Source organism: Hibiscus syriacus, unplaced genomic scaffold (assembly GCF_006381635.1).
Source record: "Hibiscus syriacus cultivar Baekdansim isolate YM2019G1 unplaced genomic scaffold, ASM638163v2 tig00117005_pilon, whole genome shotgun sequence".
NCBI classification, from domain to species: Eukaryota; Viridiplantae; Streptophyta; class Magnoliopsida; order Malvales; family Malvaceae; genus Hibiscus; species Hibiscus syriacus.
In genome coordinates, this window is record NW_024063519.1 from 2,135,101 (window position 1) to 2,158,853 (window position 23,753).

The window sequence follows — 23,753 nt, forward strand, 5'->3', positions numbered from 1 at the left end:
CCAGTCTCGATACTGAGCATACATTATTGATACTACAACCCTCGATTATCGATACCTAGTGGCCTATATCTATACCAATACTCCAATCGATATTGAGCCCCAAAAAACTCTATTTTCACCCTCGAACACGGACATTATCGATACTATTCATACAGTTGCGATACTATCGCTCAGAACTACACTGTTTTGCTCAGAAAACAACCCTAAACTCATCCCAAACACTATTCTAAGGTTTAAGCTGATTATTAAAGCTTGTGGAAGATATAAGGGGTCATATACACCATTTTTACACTAGAGTAACATCTAAAACGTCCATAACCATAAATCAAATCCAAACCCCACATTTTATTCCTACCCTATACAAGCAAACACTCATTTAAATGACATGCAAGTAAGGAAGAGTTATAGTGTTAGCAACTCCTAGCTACCCAAAACCTTTCTAGATCCTTCAAAAACCAACCTTGTCAACTTCTTACTTTATGGGGGTTCTTGCACCATCCTTTGACTAACCAAGAGCCACAACTTGATTCCAACATGAAAGGAAGGACATAGTTGTTAAATAACAACTATAACATAAGGAAATCGAAAGAAAGAAAATTGAAAGAAGCTCTTGAAGCTTAAATCCTGCTTAGAACCTTCATAAAGCTCAACAACCACCATGGAGAAGATGATGAGCTTTCATGAAGCTTAAGAACCCTAGATTAAGATATTACCTCTAAATTTTGGATTGAAGAATGAGATGAAGAAACGTGAAGCCTTTTTGTTTTGTTCTTGCTTGGTTGAAGATAAATGAAGAAGAAGAAGGAGATGAGGAAGAGAAGTGTTGGGGAAAAAAAGGAAAAAGGGGTTCATATTACCCAAGATATGCAACATGAAACAACAAAAATCGTCCCCAAATCATCCATATTTTTTCTTAATGGTACAATTAAACTCTAGCTCATGTATTCTCTCTAAGCTTAAAACTCCATTTTATCTATTCTACAAGGCTAATTCTTACCGATTAAACTCAATTTCGAACCAATAGACCCTCATGCTATAATAAATATATTAACAAATCATCCATATTTTTCTTAATGGTACAATTAAACTCTAGCTCATGTATTCTCTCTAAGCTTAAAACTCCATTTTATCTTCTACAAGGCTAATTTCTTACCCGATTAAACTCAATTTCGAGCCAATAGACCCTCATGCTATAATAAATATTAAATAAATATTGTGTCGACATGAAACTACTTGACCAATATTCGGGGCGTTACAGGGTAAATGTAGTTGGACCGAGTCAAACATGATGAAATGATGTAATTATTCTTATTAAACATATTTAAAGCAAAAATATATGATGCAAATCAAGATGATGCTAGGAGCGAAGTTTAATATAAACAAGTTTAGTTGTTAGGGCAGGTTCCTCTTCTATTTTTACCAATATATATATAATGCAAATCAGCATATTACAAGTCCAATGGAGTTTGTGGCAAATTTTAAACTATTCATGAATGAGATTGGAAAGCTTATTATCTTTAAAAAAACATATGTTTGTTATGATAATGAAATCTGTTTTCGATCAATAAATATCGATTGCAAGTATGGAAAAAAGAAATTATAAAATAACCATAATAATGTATTTAATACCTATCTCAAACGTGTTTGCAAGAGTGGTTTGGCATCGGTGAGGTGGCACACCAAAGATCCAATCAAGAACATTTAAGTATTTGGAGCGAAACACTTGCCTCTCTTGTGCATAGCAGTGCGTTATAATAGCTGTTGATAAGCTAAAGATCACCACATCGGGTCTCTTTAGATTCTTTGACCCTGCCAAATACCCCTCGTCAGCCATCCACGTAGAGAAGCTCTCTATGGCTCGTGCAAGGCAGTAGAGTGATAACTCCATCCGCCTGCTTTTCTTCTCAATTGCAACACTCAAGACCTTTTTGTAAACTGCGCAATTAACAAACTTAGGCTTACATCTCAGATGATAAACTCTATGTTTCGGATGGACGCATTCCACATGCACATGTTTAATCAAGGATGGAAGGCGGGGTTTTGGGGAGGTTGTACTTGTACCCCGGAAATTTCGAATTCTATTTTTTGCACCTCTACCCTTTTAAAATTTTTTTTTAAAAGTTCGTATATCCTGACATAAAATCCTAAATTCAACCTTGTGTTTAATATTTTCTAAGTTTTTTTATTTAATTGTATTTGCCGAATCATATTCTCTTACATGTTTGGATATATATATATACACTCAAAAGAAGGAAAAACGGAGCAACATAGGATATACTGAAAAGAGTCCTTTACCGTTCCGATTGCTATCAATGATATGTTACATTTTCTCAAGGACCTAAACAGCATGGAAGTTCAAATCCTGTTTGAAAAGTTAGTGGTTAGCTCACTTACAAAGGCCAGCATTTTACATGCGATTGATTTTGTTAATTAAGCTATATCCTTTTGCTAAAACAAAAATCAGATGCAGAGATGCAAAAGTTTCTATATCTCTCTTCAATTGACTATTTCAGGAAGGTCTTCTCCCTCTATTTTTACGTCACTTGCAGGAAATTATGAAACGGTATTTACTCTGTTAATAGTTATTTTAATGGCAAAGTAAAATCTCCAGGGAAGTCTAAATTGAAATTAAAAAAATATAAATACAGATCAATGGAGAACAAACACACAATTTTATGAATAAAATGCATGAAGCAATAGAAATAATATTAACACTAACCATGCTGATGTGCAATAGGTCGATAAAAATAAGCTTGATCTGGAAATATCAACAATACTTTTTCTCAATTTCCCGTAAGGCCTGCATTAAGTTCAAAAGAATTAGTCAAGACGATAATGGCGAACGGGTTGAGAGGACAGACAGAAAGCAGAACTGGAATAAGTCTGCTACTGCTGTGGTGTTTTTCCCTGATGCCAAATTATGAGCTCAACCAAAAACTATAGCATCCGCTGTAACAAGCTCAAGCTCAATCAAATTGTAAAACGGCTTTTACCTACTATAGTAAGTTCTAACCGTGGACTACAGTAAACGAGTTCCCTTTCTTTTCTTAATAACAGTAACAAGTAGCTGAAGTGAAAAACTCACCAAATTTTTAAAAAATATATTCATCAAGAACAAGAAAAAAGTCTAACTGCATTATCTTCTGAAGAGGCCTTGACGATGAACTATCAAAGCAGGAAACAAATAAACTGGAAGATATACTGGCAATGTCCTTTTATATGCTTCAATGAGAAAAGTAACAGCATGCGTTCCGCATGATTTATTCCCGTGTATCATCTGCAAACAGATTGAGAACTTCAGCTTAATTCTCAGAAGTAACAATATGCTTAATTCACACACTCTACGATACCTACAATAAAACCTATTACGTTTCAGTTATCAACCATGTTGATTAATGGAACTACTTCAAGGATCTTATCACAAAGGGAACATGTTTTTGGAAGAAAATATTGAATTGTGGATTTATTGCAAATGAGATCTGTTTGCATGACTTGTAAAGACTTCAAACAACGATCAAGTGTATTAAACTACTTGGCAGAACAAGCAAAAGGAGAAACGAGGATCATACCGAGCAAGGGATTTTCATGTTTGGATCTAATTTAACTTCCACCCCTGTTGCCTTGTAAAGTTAATTTCTCTTTTGCTTCCAAAGTAGTGAATGGGAGGCTGCTGGCAAGCTCTTTTACACCTTGCAGGATGACAATCCTTTCCACCATGTTTATTAAGAAAGGCCTTATATGATGGGGACAAATTATCTTGCTTCAAGATGTAAGAAGTACTGAAAGTACAAATGCTACCACTTCAAAAATTATACCCAAACAGTAATAACAGTACATTTATCATCCTTTAAGGAGAACACGTTGAGTAAAATTTCACCACTCCCAATGTTTGACATTGATTCCGCCCCCTCACAATAGCTCTACAGTTTAGTGGCAGAAAACAACACAAATAACCAAGAGAATTTAATAGAAGTAACATACAAGATTTCTGAAGCAGAGAGACACATAAGGAACCTGTCACCATGCTTCCAAGTAAGAGGTTTACAAAGCTTCCCAAATCGTTTACTCTTTATTCCACAACAAGATGCCAATACAGCAGCTTGCATAAGTATTTATATGGACAAACTCGTGTGTTGCGTGTTAGACCCGGTAAGAATCATGGAAGGCCCTGCAACCAGCCCAGCTACTAACGCCCGCCATTTCGCAGTCCTAAATCAAAATTTAACGCTCTACTAAATGAAACTCAACTTCATAACAATTTTCATTTCAACTTTAAGATAGCAAAATTATGGTTAAGAGCATTGCCTGTGACGTCCTCCTTGGGTAGCAATGATTTCGTCTATGGAAACAAATGTACCAGCAAAAGTTCCAAGAAAAATACCGTATCTAATTGTCTCCTTAATTGCCATAAATTTTGCTTCTTTATCAGAAAACGCGTCAACTTTCCTAAATCAGAAAACTATTACTAGTTTGTTATTCTTAAAGCGATTTAAAAAGAAATGCTTAAATTCTACAAAACAAATACCTTGATTTCTTTCGCTGCTAGCGTGCTAGAATTGAGAAGATAGCTAAGCCACCTTTCAGGTCGGCTGGCCCGGCTCCAATTGAGAATCCTTTAACTGAAGCGGCGAAAATTCTTCGCAACTTTTCGGAATCCGTTAACAGACTCGAATCAAAACCAAGAGCAGAGGGAGAACATGATGACGCGCAATGCGTGCAAGTCTTCGTGCGATTAGGAGAAACCACAATTAGTGTCTCCATCCTGGAAACCACCATCGTCTCCGGAAGAACACAAGCAGCGGCATCCGCTTTTGATGACTCCGTCGCCGAACGGCGACTTGAAGGTGGCGGAAATGAGTAAGCTTTTTTTGGGAATAAAACAAAGATCAATAAATGACGAATTATGTTGGTGGGAATTTAAGAAGCGAAGTTCGAAATTTTCTGCATTTGAGATTATCGAATAGACCATTGGTTGACACTACACGTGATATAACATATTCTTTTGCGGTGCTTCCAAGTCCAAACATTTTGATTCTTAGTCGTCCAAAATTGAATTTAATTAAGGTTGTATAGTAGTGTATATATTTACATGTATGTGTTTTAAACTAAGTTGTTGAACATAATTATTAATTATTAATTTTATATTTGTTTATGATAGAATTAGGAAATATATTCTAAAAATACTTATGAATTTAATTAATATAATGTATTATGGATTTTAATTCTATGCAATTATATGTATGAAATTTTAATTTTGCTTCAACTGTACACATAAAAATATAATTTTAATCCAATTATACATTTAATAAATATAAGCTTCCAATTATATATAAGATTGTTTATTAGATTCTTTAAATGAGATTGATAAAAAACTGTTGTTTTACTGAAAATATATCTCAAAAAATAAATTATTATTTTTACAAATCAATCAACTTTGAGCTTTCTTCAAATGTATTTTACAAATCAATCAACGTTTTTGTTCGAACAAAAAATATATACGATATGCTTTGCATGCATGGTCTCTAAGTTTCAACCTTTAAAAGGCAAGAGGCCATGCATACTTCATTTGATTAGCATTATATACTGTATATCTCAAATTTGGGTCAATAGTTTGGGTCAACCCGAAACTCATGAGTCGAGCCCATTAGATATTCTAAACTAGTTAGACCAGTTTTTGATAGTATTGGACTTAAGTTGGCCCAAGAGTTAAAGGTTAGTGGCGATTTTAAGTTGGGTTAAAAGGAGAGGGACCAAATTAGAGATTTACCCATAGCTGGTTTTCAAGGATAAAAACCCCTTAATATTAAGTGTTTTCACGTGAAAACCAAAACCCATCAAACTCTATTCCTTTTCTCTCTTCTTTCCCTTCCCAAGAGAAAGGTTAAAGGCGGAAGCTTTTCAAATTCCAAGATTAACTAAAAGTAACCAAGGTAAGAATCCAAATCCTCACCCTCCAGCTTTCATTTAAGCCCTTAATCTTGAGTTTTGAGTGTGGATTTCAAAAATGGGGTTTTAAGAGATTAAAGGAGATTAAGAGATTTAAGTTTGTTCTAGTAAGTTTTGGGTGTTCTTACCCTTATTTTAAGCCTTAGATAAGTTAGTAATTCATTTACTTATCTTTAATTAGCTAAAGAGGTTGGAGAAAGTTCAAGGGCTAGATGTAAAGAGAAAGTGAATCATTGTTGATTTGAGAGGAGTTTTAGCAGTCTAGAAAGCCAGGTAACACACTCACAGCTTCCTCATACCAGTTGTGGATCATTAAAAATGAAATTTAGCTAGAAAGTTAAGATTTAAGTATGTTGAGTATATTTCCATGGTAGATTCATATTAAAGTTATTTAAGCATGTTTTAAAGCTTTATTTAAAAATGCTACGATTCACATAAGACTTAATAATAAGTGGGAAACCTCAAAGTAGTAAAATTTTAGAGTTTAAGGGACTAATTTGTGCCTAATAGGGCATGTTTAAGGGTAAGTTTCAATATTGTAAGAAACAATATTGATATTGTTAATGTTTCAAGCATAAAATTGAGAGTTTTTGAAGAACAATATCGATACCCTATGCAAGAGTATCGATACTAAGGGTTCAATATCGAGACTGAGGGGATTGATATCAAAATCGAGAATCCAGAATACCATTTTGGTATCGGTACTCTCGGGAGTATCGATACCCAGGGTTCAAGTATCGATACTGATGAGAGAGTATCATACTTCCCATTTTTTTTAAGGAATTTCAGCATGGGGGTATCAATACCTTGGGTAGGATATCGATACTGATCAGAGAGTATCAATACTGTAAGACCAGTATCGATACCAAGGTTAAGTTTTGAGTTAAAAATCAAGAGGAATCATAGAAGTAAGTGAGGTTTATCAAGAGCTTATAATTACTCCCGAATAAGACTACAAGTGAGAACAATAATAATGCTTAATTCATACTTAGAAACGAGATAATGTAGGATGAAATAAGACTAGCCTTGTTTGAATTCTTGAAAAACGATCAGGACACCCGAGTTCTTTTAGAAGAGCTAAAAGTGTAGAAAGTATAGATTCAGTCGAGATATCTTTAGGGAGTGTGTAAAGCACTTTAAGCTGACTAACTAGGGCCAAGGCCCGACACTCGCAAGTGGTGGGTTAGTCTAGGGTGTTGATCGATGCAGAGATTATGGGCAATCATCCTCGATAGACTAGAAGGGTGTGTGAGCTCCGAGATGCAGAACCTTCAGTCGCACCATGATATCTACCATAGAGTAGAGAGTGAGTATACAAGTATACTCACTATAGCAAAGCAATAGACTTGAAAGATTGAGCCTTTCAGTGATACACTTTTAGTATATTTTAGTTGTTAGTGTGACACTGATATAGTTAGCTCATCGTTTGGATTTTGTTTCCTTACGCATATTGGGTGGAGCAATTGAGGAGCTTAGAGCATCCGAGGTCCAGACTCAGAGTAGATCAAAGTACGTCTCAGCGTTTTGAAGGGTATATATATTTATAAACTATGTTGTAAATTTAAGTTGTAAATTCAGTTAAAAGTTGTTTGTATTATTATTTTGAATGTAAATATTTTGGGAACCCCCAGTGTATAGTTTTAATTATATTTTTACAGTTGAGAATTTAAAGAAAAATAGTCATTTTAAAGCAAGAGAAATAAGAAAAAGGTTGGTCGCCACTCTGATGGTTCTGTGTAACATTTGATCGGTACTGTATATCGTACTAGTTTAGAGTATTACATTTAGTGGTATCAGAACAAGGTTTAGGTATTCCTAGGACTAGTAGGTCAGTTTCGATAAAGATTTTATGAGTATACATGCCCCTAAAGAGTTATGTTGTACTCATGTATCTAATAGTAGTAATTCCTCGTTTTCATATTAATTTCAAATCTTAGATATGGATGAGCCCAGGCCATAATAGAGAAGGTAGAGATGAGAGTCTTTAGCTGGTGGTTCAGGAGATGAGTTCGTCCTAAACTCTGAGCATAGAGAGCCTGGAGATGTAAGGGTAGATGAAGTGACATTCTTTAGAAATTTGACCACTACCCTAGATCCTATAGCTAGAGCTCTTCCTAGGGCGTTTGCTACGTGATAAATCCTTAAATATACTACTTTTAAGGTCTTTTCACTTAAGTTATTTTTTGTTTAAGATATTTTTCACTTAAGTTAATGATTTTCTAAGGGTTTATATAGTTGCATATAATTGCATTTGTGGTGGTTGTGTTATTTTATTTTGTTAAGGTACTGTATGAGGAGAAAGGTGTGGATGTTAGTGATGTGCAGGAAATAACGAGAAAAATGGTGAACTGGAAAGAATGTCGTGACATCACATGTTACTGAAGCAGACTGCAATGCTTTGGCATTTTTAGCGTAGAAAATGACAAAAAGATATTTTTATAAAAGGATAACTGGCAAGACATGTGTCTGATGCTTGTAACAACATGTTGAGGACCACTGCCACCTTTGGAGATAGATTTCATACACAAGAAATGACTATAGGGGTATGATGAGTATTTTGAGTGCAAAATCCCAAGAATACCCTTAGATATTGTTTATTAAAACACCAGATAGAAAAGAAAGAAGACAGTTACACCAGCTTAGAAATCATCATATTCTTCATCCTCTCCACTATTCTTCTTTCTCTATCTTTTCGTGGTGTTCCTTAATTAGCAAGCTCTAAGGAGTGGCAAGTTAGGCGTCCGAGAAGAGCTAGCTATCTAAGGCAGTTTGTGGTGGCTGAGGAGAGCTCTGACAATGCGCCTCTAAGGTTTTTTTCCTCATTCTCTTTGCTGTTCTTTCTCACTTATCATATTTGGGTTGCAAGGAACAAATGGATTTTATGATTTATTTCATGGATTATTTGAACCCCACCATGAACTAGCTTTATTTGGTGGGATTTCACTATGGATATTTAAGCTTTTTCTTTAATAGATTATTTTTCTTTTTCTATTTTTTTTATTTTTTATGGTGTTTAATGACTTAAGGTTGTAAGAGCTATGAGTAACCATTCATTAAGAAAATACTTAGTGTTCGAGAGAAACTAAGGAGGATCAACATAAGCAATGGGTTTTAGATAGTAACTAGACCTAATCTACCCTTAAAACATAAGGCTAGGATTTTAATCGACTAAAAGAAGTAGTGCTCGGTCGAGAGGTTAGATGTTAGTGCTAATGTTGAGTGGTATTGATGTGACATATCTGTTGAACTGATGGAATCCATGAACCTGCTAACGCCAAGAGGTATTGCCATGGCATTTTCATCATGTCGAGTCCTTTGACTAGATATAGAATAAGGAACCTTTAGTAAACTCTGTCGGGCAAGTAAAACATAGAAGTAAGACCATCATGAGAAGATAAACTTAAGTTTCCTAAGTGACTCCTATAATTCATTCCATAGTAGCTTGTTGTGCAAGGATTATCAAGCCATTTTATTCAAATCTAATGTTTACATTTGTTTTGCCTTTACATTCTCATTTGATTACTACACACAATGTATTTTTCCATGACATCTCCATTTGTTGTCACATCACACTATCATTCTATCCCCACCAACATACATTTTACCTTACTCAATATTTACATTAGTACATGCCACCACTAACTATACTTAGATAAAGTAGTTCTTTTTTTGATTGAACTGATAAATTTCCTCTAATCCATGTGGATATGATATTCACTCATCATTGTATTACTTGTTCGATTGTATATACTTGCACATATTTCGCATCCATTTTCATTACTCACAAAACGCGAACACTACCCCACCTGTTCAATCAGCTCATCCAGTTCATCCAGTAGTAGCAACTCATGAAACCCCAGTAGAGAGGCTCTGGAGGTACCAGACCACAGACTTCTTTGGTACCAGACCACTGATTTTTAAGTTTTTAGTTAAAAATAAAGAGAAATCATAGAAGTAAGTAAGGTTTACCAAGAGCTTATAATTACTCCCGAACAAGATTACAAGTGATAACAATAATAATTATTAATTTATAATTAGAAACGAGATAATGCATGATGAAATAAGACTAGCCTTGTTTGAAAGCTTGGGAAACGATCAGGACACCTGAGTTCTTTTAAAAAAGCTAGCAGTGTCGAAAGTATATATTCAGTCGAGATATCTTTATTGAGTGCGCAAAGAAGTTTAAGCTGACTAACTAGGGCCAAGGCCCAACACTCGCAAGGGGTGGGTTAGTCGAGGGTGTTGACCGATGTAGAAATTATGGGCAATCATCCTCGATAGACTAGAAGGGTGCATGAGCTCTGAGATGCAGAATCCTCATCCGCACCATGATGTCTACCATATAGTAGAGAATGAGTATACAAGTATACTCACTAAAGCAAAGCAGTAGACTTGATAGCTTGAGCCTTTCAATGATACACTTTTAGTATGTTTTAGTTGTAAGTGTAGCACTGAGCTAATCAACTCAGCGTTTGGAATTTGTTTCCTTACATAGATTAGGTGGAGTAGTTGATGAGTTTAGAGCGTCCGATGTCCATACCCAGAGCAGATCAGAGTACGTTTCAGCTTTTTGAAGGGCATGTATATTTAAGGGTGTTCAAACGGTTAATTCGATCACCAAACGGTTAATTTGGTCACCAACTGAAGCGAATAACCATAACTGAATTAACTGAACTTTTTTTCTTTAACCGTTAACCACACCAAAATTTATTTGAATTATTAACTGAACCGAGCAAATTTTGGTTAATTCAGTCAATTTGAATTAACCGAATGTTTTTAAAATTTTCTAATTTATATACAATTGAATATTTTTAATTCAAAAAAACAATTTACAATTAATGTAAATAAATATAATAAAATAAAAACTTTAAAATTTAATTCAAACATTATATTAAAATAAGATAATTGTATCTATCAATTTAGCTAAAAACTAACTAATTTGAAATTCTACAAAATAAATTGAGCATGGTGCATAAAGGTTGCACTAAAGTGATAAGCTTTTGACTGTTGCTGCCATACCAATCAAGATGTTCTCTATCAAGTTTCAATCATTCATATTAATAGAACATATTACCTGCACAACATAGAAATAAAGAGATGCAAAATTCAGTTCAAACCAACAAAAAACAATCAAATGTATAAATATCAAATATATCTATTAAGTATCAACTAATGCTAAAATTATAAGTGCTAACTCAATCTTATGTATACAATCTTATTCATATCTGAATGTACTAAACATTCATAGATGTGCTAACAACTTACATATTTTAAAAAATAATTTGTCTACTCTATTCAAATAATACATAGAAACAATAAATGAAATGGCATTATTCCAACTAATGAATTAAAAAGAACGTAAGGGAAGAAATTACCACAAAAACACAATATAACAATATTCAAATATTTCATTTGCACCAATTGAATCCTCCCAAAAAGTTTCCATTTGCATTATCTCTACAAGAAAAATATTTTTTTTTAAAAACTACAAATACAACAGAAAAAATCTATATAAACTAAAATGTACATTGCAATTACAAGTATCTATTAAGAAAAAATTGGATACCCTTTAAACTCATACTCACAGTGCAGAAGCTTATGAGCTCATGAATTGAGGTAGGCTGCAATGCAATCCAAGATAAATCTAAAAGTTCAAATGATTAAATCAATTAATGGTGTGTCAATTCTCCTCAAATAAATTCACTTATTAAATTAAAATTAATAAATAAAGAATCAACATACCATTATCAATCTGTCAAACTGTTAAATCTGAAACCCTGCTAAACAATTTATTATGACTATACCACCTAAACCACTACAAAGAATGCACTTCAATATGAAATTATATTCTATTTCTGAAAGATATATGGAAAAACTTAATGTCAAAAGCATAGACATATGATGCAACAATAAATCTTAAGTGCATTAAACTAAGAAGAAATAGGAAACTATAAAGAACAATATAAATGATCCATGCAACAACAAAATAAAGAGAAGAAAGCCTTAGTAGAATATAGAAAAAATTTCACACTTGAAAATAGATGATGTGATTTGAGAAATAACCCAAAGTCAGTGGACCAATAATTCAAACAAACAGAACAATAAATTTTTTTAAATTTTAATCCAAACCAGCTCATTTATGTATCAAATTTGGAAAATTCTCTCTTTAAAGAAAATCAAATGAGTTGAATAATCCAAAAGATCCTTATGTATAACCCTACGAATAATAGAACCACAAAACAGAGAAATATTTAGTGTTTAGCAAGCATATTATTTACGAAAATATAAAAAAATATCTAACATTTGCAAAATCAATGAAGACGATAAATGCTACAAGCTTTGAAAAATCTTGTCCTCAGATGTCGAATTGTTAATCGGGCAAAAATCACTTCACAGTCGTATATAAAGATGGGTAAAAGTGAAAACGATGTGAGATGAGAGGTTATAGAGGTAGAGAAGTAGAGAAAGTGTATTTTCCTAAAAGGTTTAAGTTTAGGTTCAGCCGTGAGCATTTAGCTTTGGGATTTTTTAATTAATTAATATTGATTTAGGTTTAAATGTGGATCTTAAATTATTAATCGGATTTTAAATGGTTTGGGTTGAGCCTATATGTTATATAATATATTAAAATTTAAAATTTAATTCGATTAATTAACCGATTTCGAACCGATTAACCGTTAACCGAATTCTAAAAAAGTTAATCGTTCCCCGACCAAACTAATTTGGTAGCCGACCGAATTAACCAAACTAATTTGGTCGGTCGGTTAATTCGATTAAAACAGATAAATGAACACTCTTATGTATATTTATAAACCCTGTTGTAAAGTTGAGTCGTAAATTCATTTAAAAGTTGTATGCATTATTATTTTGAATGTAAATATTATTTTGGAGCTCTCCATTGTACAGTTTTAATTATATTTTACAGTTGAGATTATAAAGAAAAATCGTTTTAAAGCAAGAGAAATAGGAAAAAGGTTGGTTAGCCATTGGGTGGTTCTATGTAACATTCTAATCGATTAATTGTGTGTCGTACTAGTTTAGTGGTTACATTTAGTGGTATCAGAGCAAGGTTTAGGCATCCTGGACTTGCAAGCAGTGTCGATAAATAGTTTATGAGTATACATTCCCTTAATGAGCTATGTCGTACTATGTATCTGCAGTAGTAGTAGTAATTCCTCATTTGTATTAATTTCATCTTTGATATGGATGAGCCCAAGCCACAATAGATAAGGTAAAGACGAGAGTATAGCTTATTTAGTCGTGATTCAGGAGATGATTTTGTCCCAGATTCCGAGCATGGAGAGCCTGGAGACGTAGGGGTAGATGAAGCGATATTCTTAATAAATTTGACCGCTACCCTGGACCGTATCGCTAGAGCTTTTCCTAGGACGTTTTCTACCCCACCTATTTAGCTAGCCCAACCAATTCCTCCAGTAGTAGCACTTTAGAAAACCCCAATAGAGAGGCTCCAGAGGTACCATACCACTGACTTCTTTGGTACAGGAGATGATGATCCTGTTATAGGCGACCAGTGGTTAAGAAAAACCCTTAGGACTCTTTATCAACTACATCATACCCCTAAGGATATGTTAGAGTACGCCATATCCCTGCTGAAAGGTGATGCAATAGACTGGCAGGAGACTATGGAGATGTTGTTAGAGCCTGAACGACCTACCTGGGATCGGTTCTTAAAAGAGTTATACCAAAAGTATGTCGGAGAGGCTCACATAGACACAATGAGGGATTCGTTTGCTCAGTTAACCTAAGAGAGAATATCAATATTTGAGTATGAGGTAGAGTTCCTTCGCTTGAGTAGGTACACCCCATAGTTGGTTTCGTCTGAGTATCATCGATGTAGAAAGTTCGGAGAGGGACTTCGTCTAAACATTCTGACTCATCTAGTTATAGATCCACCGCGGGTTTTCACCGAGTTAGTTCTTCATGCGAAGGCAGTAGAAAGAGTTTTAACAAGGAAAAAATGGAAAAGGGTACTACTTCTGGTCAGGGTAAAGAAGTTGTTGAGTCAACATAACCGTCCCAATCATCCAAGAGGTTGAGAGATTCTCAAGAGCCTTGGAGATCCCTATAGGGTCAATCTAGCAAACCAACACAGAGTTTTAGTCGGGGTGAGAGTAGGACCAGTCAACGCAGGAGGCCATTATCTACCACACTAGTGACTAGTTTTGAGGGATCACCGAGAGCGCCTTTTCAGCCTAGTTGTTCTCTCTGTGGTAGGAGGCACCCAAAAGTTTGCAAGCTAGGGTCCAGAGGATGCTATCGTTGTGAATCCCTAGATCATTTCCTCTGAGATTGCCCAGAAGCTCAGGATGTGACTCCGGCGTCGACTCAACAATCAACTATGACAGTTCAGAGGGGTAGAAGATCTCAGAATGGAGGGAGTTCTTTTGGTTAGGCTGTTAGGGGTGCAATTTAGTCTGGAGCTAGTGTGGAGCCTAGAGTTGTGGCCTGTCAGTTTTCGATTTGAGATCAAAAGGATGATGCAGTTTATGTGATCTCAGGTACCCTTACCCTATTCTTATTTCAACAAACGCCCTAGTCGACCTAGTGTTCAACTCTTAGGATTAGATGTTCTAGTAGATAAGATCTATCGTAGATGCCCTGTTGAAATTTCGAGGATGAAATTTCCTGTAGGAGGAGAGAGTTAAAATACCCCAAATTATGGGTTAGTAGTTTGGTTCAACCCGAGACCCGTACGTCGAGCCCATTAGATCTTTTAAACCAGTTTTTGAGAGTATTGAGCTTAGGTTGGCCCAAGAGTTAAAGGTTAGTGGTGGTTTTAAGTTGGATTAAAAGGAGAATGACCAAATTAACAATTTACTCATAGCCAGTTTTAAAGGATAAAAACCCTTTAACCTTAAGTGTTTTCACGTGAAAACCAAAACCCATCAAACTCTCTTATTTTCCTTCCCAAGAGAAAGCTTAAAGGTGGAAGCTTTTCAAATTCCAAGCTTGACCAGAAGTAACCAAGGTAAGAATCCAAATCCTCACCCTCCCAGCTTTCATTTAAGCCCCTAATATTGAGTTTTGAGTGTAGATTTCAAAAGTCAATTTTTAAGAGATTAAAGGAGATTAAGAGATTTAACCTTGTTCTAGTAAGTTTGAGCTATTTAAAGTGTCTTTACCCTTGTTTTAAGCCTTAGATAAGTTAGTAATTCCTCTACTATATTTTATTAGCTAAGGAGGTGGGAGAAAATTCAAGGACTAGAGGTAAAGAGAAAGTGAATCCTAGTTCATTTGAGAGGAGTTTTAGCAGCCCATAAAGTCATATAACACACTCACAGCTTCCTCATAGTAGTTGTGGATCATTAGAAATGAGTTTTCAGCTAGAAAGTTAAGATTTAAACATGTTGAGTAAATTTCCAAGGTAGATTCATATTAAAGTTCTTTAAACATGTTTTAAAGCCTTATTTATGACCCATATGATTCACATAAGACTTAATAACAAGTGGAAAACCATAAAGTAGTAAATTTTAAGAGTTTAAGGGGATAATTATTACCTAAATAGGGCATGCGTAAGGGTGAGTATCGATAATGTCCATGTTTAGGTATAAAATCGAGAGTTTTTGAAGAACAATATCGATACCCTATACAGGAATATCGGTATCGAGGGTTTGGTATAGAGACTGAGGGGATTGGTATTGAAACTGTGAATCCAAAATACCATTTTGGTATCGGTACTGTAGAGAGTATCAATACCGAGGGTCCAAGTATCAATATTGACGAGAGTGTCGATATTTTCCGTTTTCTTTCAAGGCATTTCAGCATGAGGGTATCGATATCTTGGGTAGGGTATCATTACTGATGAGAGAGTATCGATACCAAGGTTAAGTTTTGAGTTAAAATCAAGAAGAATCATAGAAATAAGTGAGGTTTCCCAAGAGCTTATAGTTACTCCCGAATAAGACTACAAGTGAGAACAATAATAATGCTTAATTCATACTTAGAAACGAGATAATGTAGGATGAAATAAGACTAGCCTTGTTTGAATGCTCGAAAAACGATCAAGACACCCAAGTTCTTTTAGAAAAGCTAGAAGTGTCGAAAGTATAGATTCGGTCCGGATATCCTTAGGGAGTGTGCAAGTCACTTTAAGCTGACTAACTAGGGGCCTTTGACACTCGTAAAGGGTGGGTTAGTCGAGGGTGTTAACCGATGTAGAGATTTCGAGCAATCATCCTCGGTAGACTAGAGGAGTGTGTGAGCTCCGAGATACAGAATCCTTAGCCACACCATGATGTCTACCATATAGTAGAGAGTGAGAGCAAAGCAGTAAACTTGATAGTTTGAGTCTTTCAGTGATACACTTTTAGTATATTTCAATAAGTGGTGTGGCACTGAGCTAGTTAACTCAGCGTTTGAAATTTGTTTCGTTACACAGATTAGATGGAGTAGTTGAGGAGCTTAGAGCGTCTAAGGTCCAAACCCAAAGCAGATCAGAGCACGTCTCGGCATTTTGAAAGGCATGTATATTTATAAACTCTGTTGTAAAGTTAAGTCATAAATTCAGTTAAAAGTTGTTCATATTATTATTTTGAATGTAAATATTTATTTTGAGAACTCCCCAGTGTACAATTTTAATTATATTTTTACAATTTAGATTATAAAAAAATAGTTGTTTTAAATTATAAAAAAAATAGTCGCTTTAAAGCTAGAGAAATAAGAAAAAAGTTGGTCAACTATTCCGGTAGTTCCGTGTAACATTCTGATCAGTCGACTGTGTCGTACTGATTTGGGATGTTACCTATACACAAGTTAGTTCATATAAAATTATATGTTCTATCAGGGTTGAATAAATGTCATTCCCAAAATTATATGTTCTATCAGGGTTGAAAAATTGTCATTCCCAAAATGTAAAACATGTTTTTCATATGATTGGTAACGGATATTGGCAGTCGCCAGATTGTAAGCATCATTCCGAAGCCGCCTCCAACCGGCTGAGAACAATCAGACAGCTATAATCGGATAACATATAACTGCTATTGCCTAAGGCAGAATCAAAGTTCTGCACATTGATGGGAAGTCCAAAAATTGACTGTCGGGATTCAGGAAGTTTTCTTCTTCCCATTCTTAAGCAAAGAAAATTTATTCGGATGTAATACAAGCACATTCCGCTAAATTGTTCCCGTCTTTTTGCCTAAAATGGCGTGAGAAATATTTGAATTCTTAACAAAAGGTTCCGAATGATTTGAAGCATCAAGTGCAAGTCATTTCATAGAACTCTTATATGCATTTTAAGCACCCAAGGTCCCTAGAAAAAGCTTATACGCGTTACCAAGGTCCAGATCATTTATCATGAAAATCATGAGAATGTGCTATAAAAAATTATAAACAAAATCAAGATTCTAAACTCAATCAGTAACCGGATGCCTGGGTCTATAATCAAGAAAAGAATTTAAGATGTCAATGAAGGTTTCAATCGGTCTCGTCATGTACACAAATGTGGAGAACATCAATGATAAGTTGACAACTCTTAAGTTGAAATGACTAATTCTTACCACTGAATCTTTTTGCTGTGATCATTTTATGGTCAATGTACAAAAATCATACCAGTCCTTTTACTGAGAGGATCCACCGTCTCCCTTCAATTCACTTTGAGAACAATTTTCATAAACTCATATACAAAATAACTGATCGAAGCAGAAGGTAGGACCTGAAGACGAAAAAAATGATATGTTATTATTGAGAAAAGCGTATGAACCACAAATTGTTTGTGTTTTTGGGGGGGTATCCACCATTTAAACAATTAGCAGATCAAATGTTATGACTATATTATAATGTAGAAACTAATCAAATTCAAAGAACTTCAGCACAGCACTGATACAAATTTGTGAGATGAACTCTCTCATGTTATAGTGTTAATATCTATTGTTTGATTCACGTGCGCATTTATAGAGGGAAAATTGGCATAAAGCTTTTGAGTAACGATTTGTGAGATTTTATTAAAAAGTTTATCCACTTACTTGTAGCAAGCTGGGAATTAGCCCAGCATAGAGAGCAGAAATACCTCCTTGCTCAACTATCCTCACACCAGTTGCCAGCGCACCCATTTGCTTGCCTGGACTTGCAATTGCAACTGTCTTCTCACAACTTCAAATGGATAAGTAGCAACTTCGGCACAAGCACCAGCAATAGCCCCATATAGTAGCGTCCTCATTGGTCCCAACTCTAGCTGATTCAAAGCATTCAGTTCCTGCCCTGTTTTACTCATATTCTGAATTCTTTTCCTACCCTCCGGAGAACGCAGATAAGCTGATTTCAGCATATCATACACACTATAGAATACTGCAGCTGAAGGAGCCATGCTTGCAATAGAGGGCACTAGACCTTTGTATAGAGAAAAGAATCCTTCAGTTTGGATCATGTGGCGAAAAGCACCAATTACACCGCCTAAGGCTTCTCCACCTGGAGCCACTATCTTGGTTCGGATCTGTACAACAATAAACATGTAGTAAACAGTTACCATCCTAGAAAAAGAAGAATACATCTACAAAAGGACATGAACAAAATGAAACTATTCATAGTCAGTAAAACAGACCTCCCAGAGTAAAGCAAGTTTCAGTGAGCAGAGATTTAACAAAAGCAATGAAAGATCTAAAGAGCAATCCTCCACTGAAGAACAAATCATATTTAAATCTAGTTTGAGCATGTATCACACATTTTAATATATCTTGAAGCATTAAAACTCTCAAGCCAGAACTAAACTTTGTTATCCTGTAGAAATCTCAAATAACACTTTGCTACAATGTAGGAATATAGTAATTAAAATTAAGAATTCCTGGAGCACTATCCTTCACCTTGGTTGGTTAAAAAAATATTAGGTTAGACATGGCATTGCAATGAATATAATGGGAAATTTTTGATCATTTGGTCCAGAAACAATACTCCTAAGACATAAGATTAGACAGGACATTAAAATTGGTCTCTTATAACTTTGTTAAATCTCTAATAACACAAAGGGTTAACAAGTGTCAATGTGCTATTTCTAACAGTTGCCCCAGATGTGCAATATAGAAGTGCATACAGCCAAGAACTGAACAAGCCTACATGATTAAGAACAGATTGAAGATAGAACAATGAAAGAAAAACAAAAGCTTAGGTTTCGACATACAGTATCAAGTGGTAAGCAGAGAACAGTAGCGGTAATGCCAGCTGCAGCACCAGCAATGAATCTCTCAGAATTGTAGTCTCCTCATTTCCAGACAGTCTAAGCAATGCTTCCTATACGTATCGTAAGCATAAAAATTCACAGCTTTGACGGAGCCGTGCGAAGAACATTAATTAAGTTCCCTTTCCAAAATCCAAGCAACCCTTGCGTCAAAGCAATCTTCTTAACAAGCTCAAATATATTCCTTTGTTCACCGCGAACTATATATTCCAGCTTTAATCTCTCTAATGGAGCAACTAATGTTCTATAGCATTTCAAACAATAATTAGAAATGCATAGGGATCTAGACAACTACGAAAACGTGAGTAGCTAAATTACGAACGGAATTTATAACGTTACCTGGAAACCATGGCTGCGATGGCTCCAGCCCACAAATGATTTGTAGTATTGACTGCGCCACGTTGCGTTACCCTAACATTCCGTTTGGCTTCAGCCACAACCCCGTTGTTGTTCTTCTTCAGTTCATTTTGTAATTGAAATTCCTTGTGTTCCGAAACAAGCCCATCGCTGCTCAAACTAATGGACAAAAAATACACGTCCTTAACCACCCCACGCTTTTGCCTGCGAGTAACGCAAGCCATTTTTCTGGAAGCGGAAAATTCTTTAAAGGGGAAACGTAATCGAGGAGGGGGAGGGAAAACATGGGTCGATGAATAGACCACCGGGGCCGGGTAAATTAGATTTAGAAGGAAAAGGGAGGTGAGCCTGGCAATCGGAGAGGGAGTTCTTGAATTGAATGTGGAATTTGGGCATTGTTAAAACCCGTGGTGGAAATGACGGTGCCTGGTGATTTGGGGAAAGCTTATTCTGTTAGGGAATGAAGGGGAGATGAGTTAAATGGGACGGTGATGGAGAAGGGAGTGAAGTACATGGTGGGAGGAACTAGGCTGCGGCTTTGCATCCATCGACGACCCAGCTATAGTACAAGCTCTGCCTCTTTAGTTACTCTCCTGTGTTGTGTAAGTTAACTCGTTTTTTTTCGTTTTTTTCTTTTTTCCTTGTGTACTTTTTCTTTGATTTATTATCTAGAAGGTTATACGTGTGATCCGAGTGGATAAAGGACAGGAAGCCCACAGTTATCCATTTCTCAAAGAGAAAATCGCCTCAGTGATTAAAAATACCTTATAATATACGATTTTAACCAACTTTTTTTGGATTTGCCAAAATGACCAACAAAATCGCAACGCGAAATAAAAATTGCAACGCGATCCCCAGAATCGCAAATCAATTTCCAAAATCGCAACGCGATTCTTGAAAATCGCAATGCGATAGTACAAATTTGCATTGCGATTTTCCAGAATCGCAACGCGAATATGAAAATCGCAACGCGAACACATAAATCGCAACGCGTATCCGTAAACCGCAACGTGTATCCGTAAATCGTAACGCGTATCCGTAAATCGCAATGCGTATCCGTAAAGCGCCATTATAATCGTTACGCGTATTTTATTTTCAAATTACAAAAACGAATATTAAGACAAAATCCCGTAATCGCAACTCATAACCTAAAACCTAAAATCACAACTCAGTCCCATCTCCATCTCTCACTCTCTACGGCGAAATCCGTCCTCATCTCCGAAGATTTCCGTCCCCATCTCCGGCGAAATCCCTCACAACCATTCACGGTCAGAAATCCCTCACAATATTCAGAAATGGAAAATCAATCTCCGAGGGTTAGTTTTTTTAATTATTTTTATTTTGAAATTTTTGCATTATTGTAGGTTTTTCATATTGAAACTGATGATAAGTTTACTGGTCATTTCAATAATAGATTAACCATTTCACTTAGATTTCATTTCGCGTTACGATTCTCTCGTTGCGATTTTCATTTCGCGTTGCTATTCTCTCGTTGCGATTTTCAAGTTAGTATTTGTCTTTGTCATTGTTCTGTCTTTTGGTTGAAGTAATGCAATCCATTCAAGTTTCAATTTGCAGAAGAGTCGCAACGAGAGAAATGAAAATCGCAACGTGAAAATGACTATCTGCAACGAGAAAAATGAAAATCGCAACGCGAAATGAAAATCGCAACGCGAAATGAAAATCGCAACGCGAAATGAAAATCGCAACGCGAAATGAAAATCGCAACGCGAAATGAAAATCGCAACGCGAAATGAAAATCGCAACGCGAAACAAAAATCGCATTGCGATTTTCATTTCACGTTGCGATTCTCTCGTTGCGATTTTCATTTCGCGTTGCGATTCTCTCGTTGCGATTTTCATTTCTCTCGTTGCGACAGTCATTCTCTCGTTGCGATTTTCATTTCAACCAAAAGACAAAACAGTGTTGCAAATTTAGTTTCAAGAATAAACTACTACTTTTTATGTTTATTGTTTTTGGTATATCTTCACAGTGTAGTTTTTGGTATATCTAACTTGGTATGTTTATTGTTTTTGTAGAAATTTTTTTCGGCTTCATTGACATTAAGGAATAAAGTTAGCCTAGCCACTACAATTGCTTCGAAGCTTTCACCTGCACAAAGACAATTGTTTGAGGAAACCTGCTTCGGGACATGGCTGAGAGTACAGCATCCGGGTGGAGATGCTAATTTGACCCATTTGTGGCTTCAGACCATGACATCAAATCTACCCGACAGTATACAACGTGGTGAGGAAGAGATATGGTTTCATTTTCCACCAGCGTATACTTTTGGGCGGAAGGAGTTCTGCTTAATCACTGGTCTACGATTCGGACACGATGATGTAGGTCGGTACACTTGTCATATCGCCCGCCCATCATGGTTATCCCGGGTTTTTCCGGATGAGTCAATGGAGAAGCCGAACCTACACGTCGACGACCTGAAGAAATTGTTTAATAAGAAAGATGGTTTCACTCGGATGGATGACGTCGATGTTGTCCGAGTATGCCTTCTACTACTTGTGTATGCCGGCTTTTTAGGCAGAGAGGCCAGACAACCTATTCCTCGGGAGCTAATAATATTGGTAGAGGACCTGAATGCATGGAATCTGTTTCCGTGGGGTTCGTATATATGGAAAGCTACCTGGACTAAGTTGTCTACTGCCTTTGATGACCGCAAAAGTTTGCGTGGTGATGGGTCGAAATACACTTTGTCAGGCTTTGTTTGGGCCTTTAAGGTAAGAATTTCTATATAATGTTTCTAAAATTATAATTAATTATTTAACAATTACTAATTTTGTTATTATATTGTTTGTAGATTTGGATATTCGAGGCTTTCCCCAGCATGCGTACATATGCAATAAAAAACGTCAAATGATATTCCCAGGGCTATTTCCTGGAAGAGGAAAAATCTGTTGGATTGGGAAGACTTAATACCATATGCGACAATAATAATGTAAGTTAACACAAATAATTCATATAATATATAAACAAGTTATTAATAGTAGACGTTTAACTTTGTTTGAGTTTTATATTGTTAGGAGGCCAACATTCCATTACAAAGACTGACACCCACGGAGGAAGAGCTTGCCACTGATTGGTGGCAAGCTAGTCAGAGTTTTTTTATGGCACGGATGATGAGCAGCATCCACTTCCTCCAATTCGAGAGCCATCACCTCACCCAGAGCCATCACCCGATCGACCCGACTATACACCTCTAGAACGAGAGCCATCACCTATCCCGTCACATCATCGAGCCTCTTCTCCACCATCACCTCATGATAGGCGACCGGTAAAGAGGCCACGACATTATCTCCTTGTTCTCCACCTCCACGGGATGAGTTACGTGATGAGGTCAATGCCTTGCGTGAGGAGATCGGTACTCTACGCGATAACGATGGTGCATGGCGTGTGGAGGTGTCAACTTTACGTGGTGAGGTTGCCGCTCTACGTGAGATGATAGTATCGTTGCAGAATGAGGTTCATACTCTACGCAACGAGGTAAGTTTAAGATTTTCCATATTTAACTTAATGATAAATTTACTCGTAATTTCACTTAGATTAGCCATTTCACTTAGATTGCTTAGTAAATTTATTCGGTTGCTGCCAATTCTGCTAAACTGTGTATTCTTTAACACTGTGAAATAGTATTTGTCTTTGTTTTGTCTTTGGTTGAAAGTAAATTTGTTCGGTTGCTGCCAATTCTGCTAAACTAATACCCTGAAATCAGTATTTGTCTTTGTTTTGTCTATTGGTTGAAGTAATGCAATCCATTCAAGTTTCAATTTGCAGAAGAAGAAATAGTTTACTTTCGCAACACGAAACTTAAAATCGCAACGAGAGAATCGCAACGCGAAATGAAATCGCAACGACAGAATCGCAACGCGAAACCAAAATCGCAACGACAAAATCGCAACGCGAAACCAAAATCGCGTTGCGATTTTCATTTCGCGTTGCGATTCTCTCGTTGCGATTTTCATTTCGCATTGCGATTCTGTCGTTGCGATTTTCATTTCGCGTTGCGATTTGGTTTCGCGTTGCGATTTTGGTTTCTCGTTGCGATTCTCATTTCGCGTTGCGATTTTAAGTTTCGTGTTGCGAAAGTAAACTATTTCTTCTTCTGCAAATTGAAACTTGAATGGATTGCATTACTTCAACCAATAGACAAAACAAAGACAAATACTAACTTCAGGGTATTAGTTTGAAACATATTTTTCTTTGTTATCTGATGCATTTTGTGAACTATGATAGAATAATGACTTGGGT

General features: G+C 36.0%; 2 pseudogenes; both read right to left on the bottom strand.

Moving 5' to 3' along the window:
- Positions 1 to 749: 749 nt before the first annotated feature.
- Positions 750 to 19,842, bottom strand: LOC120194941 (annotated as a pseudogene).
- Positions 3,137 to 5,027, bottom strand: LOC120195057 (annotated as a pseudogene).
- Positions 19,843 to 23,753: the final 3,911 nt, after the last annotated feature.